This window comes from Eumetopias jubatus, unplaced genomic scaffold, assembly GCF_037043125.1.
Source record: "Eumetopias jubatus isolate StellerSeaLion01/CBP00866 unplaced genomic scaffold, mEumJub1_p1.0 scaffold_14, whole genome shotgun sequence".
In the NCBI taxonomy this organism is placed as follows: Eukaryota; Metazoa; Chordata; class Mammalia; order Carnivora; family Otariidae; genus Eumetopias; species Eumetopias jubatus.
In genome coordinates, this window is record NW_028274820.1 from 26,637,988 (window position 1) to 26,652,552 (window position 14,565).

At 36.9% G+C, this 14,565-nt stretch overlaps 1 pseudogene; it reads left to right on the forward strand.

Annotated features, from left to right (window-relative positions):
- Positions 1-2,686: 2,686 nt before the first annotated feature.
- On the forward strand, positions 2,687-7,583 carry LOC114220103 (thioredoxin-related transmembrane protein 1 pseudogene; annotated as a pseudogene).
- The last annotated feature ends 6,982 nt before the right edge of the window (positions 7,584-14,565 follow it).

Sequence of the window (14,565 nt, forward strand, 5' to 3'; positions counted from 1 at the left end):
GTTCAAGATGACAGCATAGGAAGACCCTGAAGTCACCTCCTCCCGTGGACACACCAAATCTACAGCTACAGATAAAACACTTTTCTCTGAAACAGACATGAAAACTAGCTAAACAGATCCTCCTACAAAGGATAAAAAGGCCACATCAAGATGGGGTAGGAGAGGCAGATACATGGTCTTGCTTAAAGCCCTTCCCCTGGTGGGGTAACCCACAAGCAGGAGGAATCTCACAAATATGGAGAATATCCCAGAGGAGTAAGGGGTTTGAGCCCCATATCAGGCATGCCAACCTTTGGGACCTGCGCCAGAGACAAGCCCCCAAAATATCTGGCTTTGAAAACCAACAGGGCTTATGTTCAGGAGACACAAAGGGATCTAGAAAACTAAGACTCTGTTCTTAAAGAGTCATGCACAGACTCACTGGCCTCAGGACTCAGTGCAAAAGCAGCAGGTTGAAAGTGCTTAGACCCTATGTGAAGGGGATTCATTCACACCTTTAAGTGTCTGCCAGAGGAATAAAAGTTTGTTGGAATTTTCTTGTGAGATGGGGATACTGGTAAGTGCCACTTTTGCACTATCCTCTGTTGCTAGCAGCACTTACCACACCCTTGCACTCCCCTATGACCCCACCTCACTAAACCCTATGGGGGAAGCTTGCACTGGCTCAGCACTCACCTGTGGTGCAGCCCTGCTAAGCACACCAGGCAGGCTTACCCTGGCCCCATACCCCTTAGACTCAATGCCCCACTAAACCTGATAGGTGGGCATGCCATAGCCCAGCACCACCCCGTGACTTTGCCATACACTAACTGAACTGAAAAATACACTGGAGGAGCTCCGTGAATGAAGCAAAAGAAAGTGATCCCTAAGACATGGCAATGGAACTTGCCAATCAGAACAAGAAAAGGAAAAAGAATTAAAAAAGTAAAGATAGCTTAGGGGACTTATGGGACAACATCAAGTGGACTAATATTCACATTATAGGGGTCCCAGAAGGAGAAGAGAGAGAATTCTTCTAATTTGAAAAAATAACTGCTGAAAACTTTGCTAACTTGGAAAAGGAAACAGATATCCGGATCCAGGAAACCCAGAGAGTTCTTACTAAGATGAACCCAAAGAAACACACACCAAGCACATTATACTTAAAATGTCAGAAGTTAAAGATACAGGAAAATCTTAAGGTTAGCAAGAGAAAACTAACTTGTTACAAACTAACAACTCCCATAAGACAATCAGCAGATTCTTTAAGATACTTTACAGGCCAGAAGGGAGGAGTGACATATTTTCAAAGTGTTGAAAGCAAAAAAACAAAACAAAACAAAAAACTTCCACCCAAGAATACTCTACCTGGCAAGAATTGAAGGAGAGATAGAGTGTTCCACACAAGCAAAAGCTAAAGGTTTTCATCATCACTAAATCAGTCTTAAAAAAAAAATGTTGACTTTTCAAAAGAAATGACTTTTGTAAGCTGAAGAAAGGGAACTAATTAGTAACAAGAAAACACGTGGAATTAAAATCTCACTGATAAAAGTAAACTTATAGTAAAACTAGTAGACTCATCACTTACAAAGCTAGCATGAAGGTTAAAAGACAAAAGTAGTAGAAATAAGTATAATTATAATAATTAGTTAAGACATACACAAAATAAAAAGACGTAAAATGTGGCATCAAAAACATGAAACATGGGAAAGGGGCAGTGAAAATGTAAAATTTTAGAGGGTGTTCAAACTTAACTTGCTATCAACTTAAAATAGACTGGTATACATATGGGCTGATACATGTAAGCCACATTATCACCACAAAGCAAAAACCTATAGTAGGTACACAAGAGACAATGAGAGTGGAATCTAGATGTAACACTAAAGCAATTCATCAACCACAAGGGAAGAGAGCACAGAGAAATTGAAAGGAACAGGGAGAAACTACAAAACAACCATAAAACAATGAACAAAATGGCAATACATACATAACTATAATTATTTTAAACATCAGTGGACTGCCTCTTCAATCAAAAGACAGAGAGTGTTTAATGGATTAAAAAAAAAATACTGTGTATAAGCTGCTTACAAGAGACTCGCCTCAGAAGTAAAGATACATACAGACTGAAAGTGAAGATATGGAAAAGATACCCAACACAAATGAAAACCAAAAGGAAGCTGGGCTGACCATACTTATATCGGACAAACTAGACTTTAAGACAAAGGACATAATAAGAGAAAAAGAAGGGATTTACATCATGATAAAGGGGTCAATCCAACAAGTGGATATAACATTTGTTAATATTTATGCACCCAATATAGTAACACCTAAAATTATAAAGCCAGTATCAACAGACCTAAATAGAGAAATAGCAATACAATAATAGTAGGGGACTTTAATACCCCACTTGCACTAATAGATAGATCATCTGGACAGAAAATCAATAAGGAAACATTGACCTTAAACAACACATTAGGCCAGATAGACTTAACAGATATATATATAGAACATTCTATCCAAAAGCAACCTAATACACATTCTTCTCAAGTGCACACAGAACATTCTCCAGGATGGAGATAAGCCATAAAACAAGTCTTCATAAATTTAAGAAGATCGAAATTATATCAAGCATCTTTTCTGACCACAATGGTATAAAACTAGAAATCAACTGCAAGTAAAAATGGGCCGGGGGGTCGACAAGCACCAGATGATGCCCTCCAGGAGTCTCATGGTTCCCATGTCAGAGCTGTTGCTGTTGCTTGGCAGGGCTCCCCAGATCCATGGACAGCAGAGCAATGTACCCAACACCACGGCAAGAACTCAAAAGAGTTGCTGCAATGAGAGTGGTTGATAGAATTTTAGGTGCCATGGTGTCCTACTTGTCAGAATCTTCAACCAGAATGCGAAAGTTTTACTGAATGGGGAGAAGATCTTGAGGTTAATGTTGCAAAAATAGATGTCACAGAGCAGCCAGGGCTGAGTGGATGATTTATCATAATTGCTCTTCTTACTCCTTAATCATTGTAAAGATGGTGAATTTAGGGACTATCAGGGATCAAGGACCAAGAAGGACTTCATAAACTTTAGAAGTGAGCAAGAGTAGAAGAGTATTGAATCTGTTTCATCATGGTTCGGTCCAGGTTCTGTTCTGATGAGTAGTATGTCAGCACTCTTTCAGCTATCTATGTGGGTCAGGACTTGCCATAACTATTTGAAGACCCTGGATTACCAGTTTGGGAATAATATACAGTTTATGCTTTAGCAACTCCGCTTTCAGGACTATCATTGGGACTCTGTATGATATTTGTAGCAGATTGCCTTTTCAAAAAGGTGCAGACCAAGCCATACCCTTCCAAAAAAAATTATTACCAGAATCTTCTCAACTTTTGAAAAAAGTGGAGCACTAACAAGAGGCTGATGAAGAAGATGTTTCAGAAGAGAAAGTCCAAATTAAAGAAGAAACAAAGACTTTCCACAGAATGCCATAAGACAATGTTCTGTGCGTCCCTCATGTTCACAGATAAATGCCATAAGACGATGTTCTGTGGGTCCCTCATGTTCAAAGATAAATGTTCACAGGTTAATTTTTTTTTTATGTTCAATTAGCCAACATCAAGCACATCATTCATTTTTGATGTAGTGTTAAGCGATTCATCATATAACACCCAGTGCCCACCTTAATACCCATCACCCAGTTAACCCATCCCCCCACCCCATCCCTTCTGTAACCCTGTTTGTTTCCCAGAGTCCAGAGTCTCTCATGATTTGTCTCCATCTCTGATTTCTTCCCATTCAGTTTTTCCTCCCCTCCCCTATGGTCCCCTGCACTATTCGTCATGTTCCACATATGAGTAGAACCATATGATAATTGTCTTTCTCTTTTTGACTTATTTCACTGGTTAACTTTTATAAATATTGTATTATGATTTTGACAAAAACAGAAGATTGGTCATTTCTTTTGGTGTGAAGTGAACTGTGACATGCTTGTACATTGCAGGGTTCAGTCTAGATTTTCATTAGATTGAACAGACTACCTTCAGAAAATAAAAGTAGCACTACATAAAAACATAAAACAAGTTTGAAATAGGATTAAAAAACACCAATATGATAGTTTAAACAACTCTTTAATTTTTAAAAAATCTGGTGCCAAGCAATAAGATTTGAGTGTATTTGTTTAATAATCTGTTTCAAGTCTGAGTTGAAAAATTACATTTCCCAAGTACTACATTATTGAGGTATTTAAGGAGATCACTTTGGAAAAAAAGATTACTCGTTTGATACAATTTTTGTCAGTTTCACCGTGTGAAAAAATGAACATATTTTCCATAAATGGGAACTTTGTATCCAATGACAACTCTGGTCCTTTTAGAGATAGAGTCCAAAATTTCTTCATATTTGTAGATTATGCAACTAATAAAACACTATCTTGCTTTAATTACAGTTTTTTACACATTGGTAATGCAGAATATGCTACTGATTTAGGACGTTTTTATATAAGTCCATGGTGTTGTCTTGATTCCTATAAAGGTTGGTTGCCTTTTTCAGCCCCCTTTGTTCAGTATATGATTTATATATTTCTGACTTACCATGGGTTATATTTTTCATTTTCCAAACTGAATAATTTTCTGGAAATGTCTTTCATGCTTTAATAAATAGTCCTTTTTTGTTGTTTCAAACCAAAGTAAACTAAGGGATCCTTAAAACTGAAGAGCTATCTACCAATAATTGAAAATTTTGGCCACCCATTTCAGTTTTATATGATTCTTATTGAAACTCTACTTGAACTTTTTTTTTGATATGAAAGTGAACATTCCTGATTTTTATTTGATATTGTGTAAAAGCCTTGATTTTTTTTACATTTTGAAAATTCATAAAAGTTTAATTTGATACAAAATAAAGTTAGCATTCTACTCAGGAACAAGAAAAAAAAGCAAAACTGGAAAATTCACATATATATGAAGATTAAACAACATGCTACTGAAGAGCCAATGGGTCAAAGGCGAAATCAAAGAGAAATTTAAAAAAATACCTTGAGACAAATGAAAATGGAAATAAAACAGACCTAAACATATGGGGTAGAGCAAAAGAAGTTTTAAGAGGGAAGTTCATAGCAATAAATGCCTACATCAAGAAACCAAAAAATATCTCTAATAAACCACCTAACATTACATGTCAAAGAACTAGGAAAAGAAAAATAAAGCCCAAATTTAATAGAAGGAAGGAAATAGCAAAGATTAGGGATATAAGGATGGTTAAATATCCACAAATCAATCAATGTGAACCACTAAGTTAATAAAACAAAGGATAAAAATCATATGATCATCTCAGTGGATGCAGAAAAAGCATATGACAAAATTCAACACCCATTATGGATGTTACTATCACCACTTTTATTCAACAGAGTATTGGAAGTCCTAGACACATCAGTTAGGCAAAAGAAAGGAAGAAAAGGCATCCAAATTGGAAAGAAGTAAAATGTCACTATTTGCAGATGACATGATATGATATTATATATAGAAAATCCTAAAGGCTTCACCAAAAAACTGTTAAAACTAATAAATTCAGTAAAGTTACAAGATACAAAATTACTATATAGAAATCTGTTGTGTTTCTATATACTAATAAAAAACTAGCAGGAAGAAAAATTAAAAAAATAATCCCATTTTGCATTAAAAGGATAACCAATGAGGTGAAAGAACTATACACTGAAAATTATGACATTAATGAAAGAAAATGAAGGAGACACAAATAAAGAGAAAGATATTACAAAAGAGAAAGATATTCCATGCGCATGGATTGGAAGAATTAATATTGTTAAAATGTCCACACTATCCAAAACAATCTACAGATTCACTGCAATCCCTGTCAGAGTTCCAATGGCATTTTTCACAGAAATAGAGCAAAAAATCTTAAAAATTGCAGGGAACTGCAGAAGACCTTGAAGAGCCAAAGCAATCTTGAGAAACAAGAACAAAGCTGGAGGCATCATGCTCCCTAATGTAAAACTATATTAAAAGCTATACTAATCAAAACAGTATTGCATGGGCATAAAAACAGATACATATACCAATGGAACAGAATAGAGAGCCCAGAAATAGGCCTACATATATATGGTCAATTAGTTTATGACAAAGGAGGCAAGAATATCCAAGGGGAAGTCTCTTCAATAAAATGTGTTGGAAACACTGGACAGCTGCATGCAAAAGAATGAAACTGGATTACCATCTTACACCATAACAAAAATTAACTCAAAATAGGTTGAAAACTTGAACATAATACCTGAAACCCTAAAATTCCTAGAAGAAAACATAGGTGGTAAGCAACTTGACATTGCTCTTGAAGGTATGGTTTTGGATCTGACTCTAAACATAGTGGAAGCAAAAGCAAAAGTAAGCAGATGAGATTACATCAAACTAAAAAGCTTCTGCACAGTGAAAAAAAAAATCAACAAAATTAATACAACCTACTGAATGGAAGAAGATACATCAAATCATATGTCCAATAAGGGGTTAGTAGCCAAGATAAATAAGAACTCATACAGCTGAATAACAAAAATTGGCTATTATTTTAAAAAGCCCAGAAATAGCAAGTGTTGGACAGAATGTGGAGAAAAGGGAACACTTGTGCGCTGTTTTGGGAATGTAAATTTGGGGATGTAAAGCCACTGTGGAAAACAGTGTGCAAGCTTCTTTAAAAACTAAAAATAGAACTTTCATATGATCCAGCAATTTTTTTTCTGGGTATTTATCCAAAGAAAATGAAAATACCAATTTGAAAAGATACATACCCCTCTATGTTCAATGTATCATTATTCATAATGGCAAAGATATGGAAACAACCTAAGCGTCCATCAGTGTATGAATGGATAAAGAAAATGTGGTATATATCTAATGGAATATGACTCATCTATAAAGAAGAATGAAATCTGCCAGTTGTGACAACACAGATGGACCCCAAAATCAGTCAGACAGAGAAAGGCAAGTACCATATGATTTCACTTATGTGTGGAATCTAAAAAACAAAACAAATGAACAAACAAAACAAAACAGAGATGCGGGGAACAATTTGGTGGTTGCCAGAGGGAAAGGAGAGTGGGGGAGGTGAAATTGGAGAAAATGGTCAAGAGGTACAAACTTCCAGCCATGAAATAAATAATCATGAGGACATAATGTACAATATGGTGACTATAATCAATAATATGATATTGCATAATATATAACTTTATATGGTAGCAGGAGAAAATTGACCTTATTGTAGTGCTCATTCACAATATACGCAAATACTAGATCATTACACTGTATACCTGGCCTTAATATAATGTTGTATGTCTCTTATACCTCAAACAAACAAACAAACAAATAAATGCTAGATGTGGCCACTGAGTAATACACAAGGCAGGAAATCAATTTAATTACATCATCTATTTCCTTCTAGTTTTAATAATTTATTTTTCTATGAAATGAATTAATTTGTCATTTTTTATTCATTTCTGGTTGGCGCTGATTGGCTATTCAGCCCAAAAGCATTACAAGGAAGAAATCAACAATGAAGATTTGGAAGAAATTCCTATGCAGCCGATGGGGAAGAAAGGTCTTAAGTTCTAAAAGGTTTTCTAGTTGTTAAAAATTTCACGAATAAATGAAAGTTATGGGTGTTTTCTTATTGATTCATCATTTTACCCTAGTTGACATGTGCATTTCCATTAGTCCTTAGCCTACCGATGTGCCTTGTGTTTTTTGAATGACAGACTCAGACACAGAATCAAAATGCTGTGCTATATGGCATTCAGTATCCGATCCATTCCCAATTTTTTATGTTAAAAAGAAGTGCTACTGTAACTACAAAAAAACAGATCCATATTATTCTATCAAAAGTTAATTATTTCAAGAATATGTTATAATTGCTTTTACAGTCTAGTACTTAGAAAGTATAATATATTCTCATAGTTACATTTCATATTGATTCTGTGATGTGTGAGGGAGGTTAAAGGAAGAGATGTGTCTAGCAGAAGAGCAAAGTAATTATTCTTACTAACCCAGTTTGTGAATAAGAATGAAGAAAAATATTTCAGGAACTACTTTTGGTCAGGAATTTATCCACAATAAAGATATAGCTGACACGAATTTTCAGGGCTTGGCTACTGAGTCAAAGGCAAGTTTTGAAATGTCTAGTTTATTGCTAACCTCCAGCAGCTATGCTTTTCTCCCCCACTTATTCATCAGTCTCATGAACCCTGAGATTATGAGACTATAGCATTTCTTTAAAAATAAAGGAACTTGAACAATTCTCCTGTGGCATATGCAAACCACAGCTTCTGGGCCAGTTGAACTATGCTGTTGAGTGGCTTCGTGTTCAATAGCAGTGATGGACAAGTTCCTCTTTGCTGACCCCGTTGCCATCTGTCATCCTGGATTCCACCTACAGTGCATTGTATGAGCTACACTGAACGGGTTTCACCCCGGTCAAGGTCACTGCCCAGCCAATCAGAACTGATGGGGTCACTGCAAATATCCAAATTACTTCCAAATGGAGGTGCTGACAGACACTGTTAATGAAAACTGTTTTGTCAGACTTGTTGATGACCTTTGACAACATTGCTCTTCCAGACTGTCAAGATTAGTCTAGTTTTCCCCCCTCTGACATTTAGGTGGTATCTGATACTTAAATGCACAGTCGAAGGTAATCTGAATACAGTGTCCAAAGATGAACTTGCAGAAGTGACAAAATTGATAGCATCATTATCCACCCATTAGTTAAGAAAATATTTTAGTTCCTTATCTCAAGAAATATCTAAGCCTGCACCTCTGTGTAACCGTTATTGGAGAAGCAGATGCTCAATACGCAAATCTATGTATTTGTAATTACAGCTCAGTGATGACAGCAAAGCAAATAATCCTACTTCCAAACAATAGCAGGAACCTACTTTTCTACTTGTAACCTGTGATGGCCAATGAGGTGCAGAATATGGGAGAGAATAAATCATTCAAAAGCTATACTTTATTATTCTAAAATAATGACATCTGCATATGCTGGTGTAACAAAATTATCAAGTAGAGTTATCAAATAGACTCCAGATCATAGCCCTGCCCTTAACATTAGAGAACATTCCGTAACGTTTCAGCTGACCTCTGTGATAAATCAGTCACATCACAACATTCTCAAGAAGCCTTTTAAAATGTTGAGGTATTAGAGTGCGTGCCTGTGTGCGTGTGCATGTGTGCATCTACATATAGATAGACCGTTGACAAGTCTAGAGTTCAATAAAACATCCAGCTTAGAAAAGATTAATATATAATTTTATACTTTAATTTTAAAATTATTTTACCCAGCAGCCTTCTATGTATATTCCGTACATTCAGTTGTATCTGTGACTTAGTTAAACACCACTTTTTTCAAGATTTCTTCTTCACAGTCACTGATTCTTTGTTTTGGTTGTCTATAAACTTAAATTACCTGAAGTGAAATCCTTATACAATTCTATTTCCTTAACTCCCAGAGCAGGCTTCCCATGACCTCTCTGTTCTCTACCACCTCAACTAGATTAAACTCTGTTAAGGTATAGGTCCTCACTACCTGTTGCCTGTCTCAGGACACTGTTGCTCACTTTTCTTCCAACTGAAATCTGGAAGACTGTTTCACGACTGTATCACAACTTTAGATGAAATCACTTTAGTCTTAGAAATCTCCATAGAATAGCCATAATTTAAAAAATACTGTCTGTGCTTCTTAAAAATCCCAGGTGATCACAATTGCTTCTTCTTTTTTTTTTTTCTTTTTGCACAATTGCTTCTAATTGTTTGCAAAGAAAAGGAGCATGGGTTTCTCTGTGAAGAATAGGAAGAAAAGGAGAAATGAATTAATTCTTTTCTCCCTCCAAACTCTACCTTCATCCTTTCAACCATCAATTATAAAAGTAAAATAGAGGCTTACCACTCAAAATATGGCCTGCAGACCAGCAGAATGGGCATTTTCTAGAAGCTTATAGAAATACAGAATCTCCAGATCCATCCTAGACCTATTGAATGAAAATCTACCATTTAACAAGGCTCAGCAGTGATTTATATACACATTAAATTTTGAGAAGCACTGGGAAAGAAAAGATAGAGTGATGGGGGAGATGGGGAAAGGAAGGTCACTTGGGAGGAGGGTAAGAATATGTTGGGTTAGGTCAGAGGTACATCCATCAATTGTCAGGCCATAGTATGCTGGCCTCTCTAAAAAAGAGAGACAAATGAGAGGACAAACTTGGGCTTTTGGATCATTTTTCTATCCCCTATACCTGTGGTGGTTTGTCTTACTCCCAGCACCTGTTTACAAAACAAAAACAATGATACTGACAAAGATAATTCTCAGCTACTGCTGAGAAAATTGAAGAAAGTTGTCATTGTGACCCTGAGGGTAATGCTCTTCACTTTTTCAGCAAGCAGAAAATGTGGATTAAGGAAAAGCATATTCTTGTTTCATTTTGGCCCTGTTTTACACCAAGGCCCATGCAACTGAGCAAAGCCAAATAAGACTGACCAAAAAAAATCTGGTCTAGTTAGTGCAACCAAACAGCCACCAGACAATAAACTGGAATTCCAGGAACTCAAGCTCTTACTTATTTTATGCTGACAGCCAAAAAGAATAAGTTTGGGGGGTTTCTGTTCACTTTTCTGCACTATATAACCCTACCTCCAGGTCACTTATGTATACAGAAAAAGCACCCCATTGAGAAATAGAACTGGCTGAATTACACAATGTGTGGACTTCTTCATGGGTCTCAGTTTTATAATCTGTATAATGGTTGTATGTAACAGCTTTGGGGACTTTCACCTAAAAACACAGTTCTTCATCTCCGGCTGTTTCAGCATATCCTGACAATGTGTGCTCCTTGCCCCAGATTTTTTTGGATTCTTAAGCCCTACATTTGCTAAATTTGTCAGAGAGATTTTTCCCAACAAAGTTGTGCATATCATGAATAATTCTACACACGGGTGATATTTTAACCTAATCTTAATCATTGATTTTTCTTGCGATAAAAGGATGTTATGAGATATTATAATTATTGTTGGCACAATAGAAAGTTATTTGAAATTCTGATGTGATGAAATCATATTATCTGCAGAGACAAATGTCTAATAAGAGGAAGACAACAGGAGAAGTTCCCATTCATGGAAATTACTCTAATAGTTCCTACCAAAACTTACCACCAACATTAAAAATCACTTGTGTCTCTTAGGGCACCTGTGGATAACTAATTATAATGTAATTGGGTGTCATAGTTTAGAATATTCTACTTACTAACTCTCTTATTAATGTTTTCTTTCTTTTTTTAAAGATTTCATTTATTTATTTGAGAGAGAGAGAGAGAGGGCACGAGCACGGGGAGAGGCAGAGGAAGAAACAGACTGCCCGCTGAGCAGGGAGCCAGATCCAGGGCTTGATCCTAGGGACTGGGGTCATGACCTGAGCAGAATGCAGATGCTTAACCAACTGAGCCACTCAGGCACCCCCTAATGTTAAATTTCTGGAATTTTATTCTGCCTTGATGTCGTCCTCTGTAAAGAGGCAAATAATAAGAATATGTAGTTCCCAGGTTTGAAAATGAGAATTAAACAACATAAGGCCCATATGTAACAATGCCTGGCAATTAGAAAAATCCTATTAATATTAGCTCTACTGTCATTATTATTATTACTACTTCTTTTACCAAAACCTAAAGCACAAAGTTGGCAGTATTCCAATCCATCCACTCATTATTCAACTAACACAAATGTAAATATCAAGGGCCTTCTATGTTTTGACACACATGTGTAACAAAAACCGAGTTCTCAGTGTGCCCACTGAGGTATTGACAACACATCAGTGCTCATTATTCTTCCTCCACTTTAACCTTATTGACTCCTAATGGTATCTTCTCACTTGGATTTCCTTAGAGAAGCAGCCGGGGCATTCATCCATCAATCAAAGTAAATGTTTGCCTCTCATTTCTCCCTTCTGAAATATATCCTTCTCAAAAACAAAGAGCAGGTCGTATTTATTTCATTATTTACCCCATTTGCTTGCACATACATCTAACTTCATCCCTGCTTTCCATAACTTCAACTATCGGAATCAACCAGTGGATTCTCTTTCGTGTATTTATTATGTTTCCCACCTATAAATCTACCACGATGTCCTTCTTCCTCCTCACTCATCTATGAATTTAGTACTGCACAGCCTCTTCCAAGACGCTCTGAGTGTGAAACATTCCCTGATTACTGACATCTTCATTCTCTCAACTCTTACTCCCTGGGAGGTATAGGGCAAAAAGTAAGTGTGGTTTTCAATCCTAGTCCACCAATTTTTGAGCTGTGGAACCTCAGAGCTCATTTTTCCATCTATAAAATTCATACAATAATGCCTACCAAATAAGTACCATTGTGGGAATTAGATAAGCCACTGAGTCAATAGGACTCACACGGTGAATAAGACACTGATAGAGCAAAGCAGATTTTTTTAAAAGATTTATTTATTTATTTGAGAGAGCGAGAATGAGAGAGAGAGAGTACATGAGAGGGGGGAGGGTCAGAGGGAGAAGCAGGCTTCCCTGGGAGCCCGATGCGGGACTCGATCCCAGGACTCCAGGATCATGACCTGAACCAAAGGCAGTTGCTCAACCAACTGAGCCACCCAGGCGCCCTACAAAGCAGATATTTTAATCATGTTCTCTAGTTGCCCTTGGAATATAAGCCATATGACAGTTGTTTAAGTGTGATCTTTTATTAACAAATATTTTATCTTTGTCTTTGCTTTCTCTTGGAGAACTGCAACGGTCTTATTCATTTCCTATATGGAAGTACATGGTAGATTTTTAATTGTTTGTCAATGGTAAGTTTTAGAGAGTACTCTACCATAATGAAACGTCTATGAACTTTCAAACCAACAACTGTTCGTGTTCTGAAATCTGTATTATACTGTGTAGTATTACTGATTCCCTATTCATTAGAGATAAGAGTTTAAAAGGATTTACTATATAGTATTAAAAAGAGAAGGCCCCACATGTTTGCTAAGCACCTATTATATGGTCAACAATGCCCTAGACACTAGGAGTTAAATAGCTGGCAAGAGACAAAAATAAGAGCTTAAATATAATAAACAGGGTGAGTGTTATAGTATGAACAAGGCTTGTAGAAATGGCAAGGAAGGATAAACTAACCTGGGGAAGTAGGAGAAGGCTTCACAAAGCTATGCTTTTTTCTCTAAACGACAGTATTTCAAGGAAGCCTGGAAGAAAGATTTTTATGATTTCTCCTGATAAATTAAAGAAAAACAAGTGCTAATCATCTCAGAACACATTAAGCACTCCCCTTGCTGTTCTCTGGCTATAAATATTTTTTTCTTGACCTAAGCTAGGGGTTTTGGTAGTGACCAGGGTGGTGCAGGGTAATGCTCTTCAAGGAGAGGTAAAGAAATGAATCAGTCTCTTATTCCTTCTTCCCTTCCTCAAATTCATCTTCCATAAATATTTTTATCCATGAGCATCCATAATTATTCTGTTGCCAAGAAGAAAACTGGATCTAACTCCATTTTCAAAACCTCAGTGCCAGCTCCTGATGAAATTATCTCAAGGCAGTCAGTCCAGAGACCATCTTTCTAGAAACACTTTGTTTCCCTTTTTTTTTACAGGGCAGAAGAAAGCAGTAATCTAGGGTGGGAGAGTCTACTGTCAGGGGTAGTAATAGTCATGGAACCACTATTTCAATGCTGACCCCGGTGCCCTAATTAAAGACATGTGTTCCTGTATAAACTGCATGATAATTTTACCCTTCTGAAAAATGATATTTCACCACCTGCTCCATTCTCAAAGCTGTCCCCATTCACTTAGACAGCTTGTTTCTACATGTAAGATGAAAGTGCATCATTCCCCAGTAAATAAAATCAGGATTAAGTAAGGGGGCCATTAAAGCAGCCGGCCTTGGCAACCAGTTGGTCTGTTAATCACGTTGCATTGTATCTTCAGGAAGGTTATTTACTGTGGACTCTCATCCATAATGGCCTTTTGCATCCTGTTATTTACAGCCATTGTCCATGTGACTCCAGCCTGTCTTTTTTTTTTAAATTTTTTAATTGTTATGTTAATCACCATACATTACATCATTAGTTTTTGATGTAGGGTTCCATGATTCATTGTTCGTGCATAACACCCAGTGCTCCACGCAGAACGTGCCCTCTTTAATACCCATCACCAGGCTAACCCATCCGGCCACCCCCCTCCCCTCTAGAACCCTCAGTTTGTTTTTCAGAGTCCATCGTCTCTCATGGTTTGTCTCCCCCTCCGACTTACTCCCCTTCATTCTTCCCCTCCTGCTATCTTCTTCTTTTTCCTTTTTCTTAACATATGTTGCATTATTTGTTTCAGAAGTACAGATCTGTGATTCAACAGTCTTGCACAATTCACAGCGCTCACCATGGCACATACCCTCCCCAATGTCTATCACGCAGCCACTCCAGACTCCAGCCTGTCTTAAAACATCCATACAACATTGTCTTTAACGACCCTTAGATTTTTATCCATGACTATTTTGGTTCCCTATAATGAAACCCAAACCATTTTCTCCTCTG